Raw genomic sequence first — 288 nt, forward strand, 5'->3', positions numbered from 1 at the left:
ACGATCATCCGATCTTGCTCCTCGGCGTCTGCTTGCAGCAGTGCACAGCCGATGGCAAAGTCCGAAGCGTCACAGACGACGTTGAAAGGACGATCAGGGTCTGGCAGCGCCAGTATTGGTGCATGCAGAATGCTGTCTTTGACTCCGTTAAAGCCTCCTGATGTTTGTTGTTCCAACACCATTCCGCATCCTTTTTAAGGAGACTGGATAGTGGTCGGGTCATTTCTGCATAATTTACGCTGTACTTGTGCAAGTAGTTGGCGAGACGAAGCCACTTACGCAAGTCCT

This window comes from Plasmopara halstedii (assembly GCF_900000015.1).
Source record: "Plasmopara halstedii genome assembly, contig: Scaffold_208, whole genome shotgun sequence".
In the NCBI taxonomy this organism is placed as follows: domain Eukaryota; phylum Oomycota; class Peronosporomycetes; order Peronosporales; family Peronosporaceae; genus Plasmopara; species Plasmopara halstedii.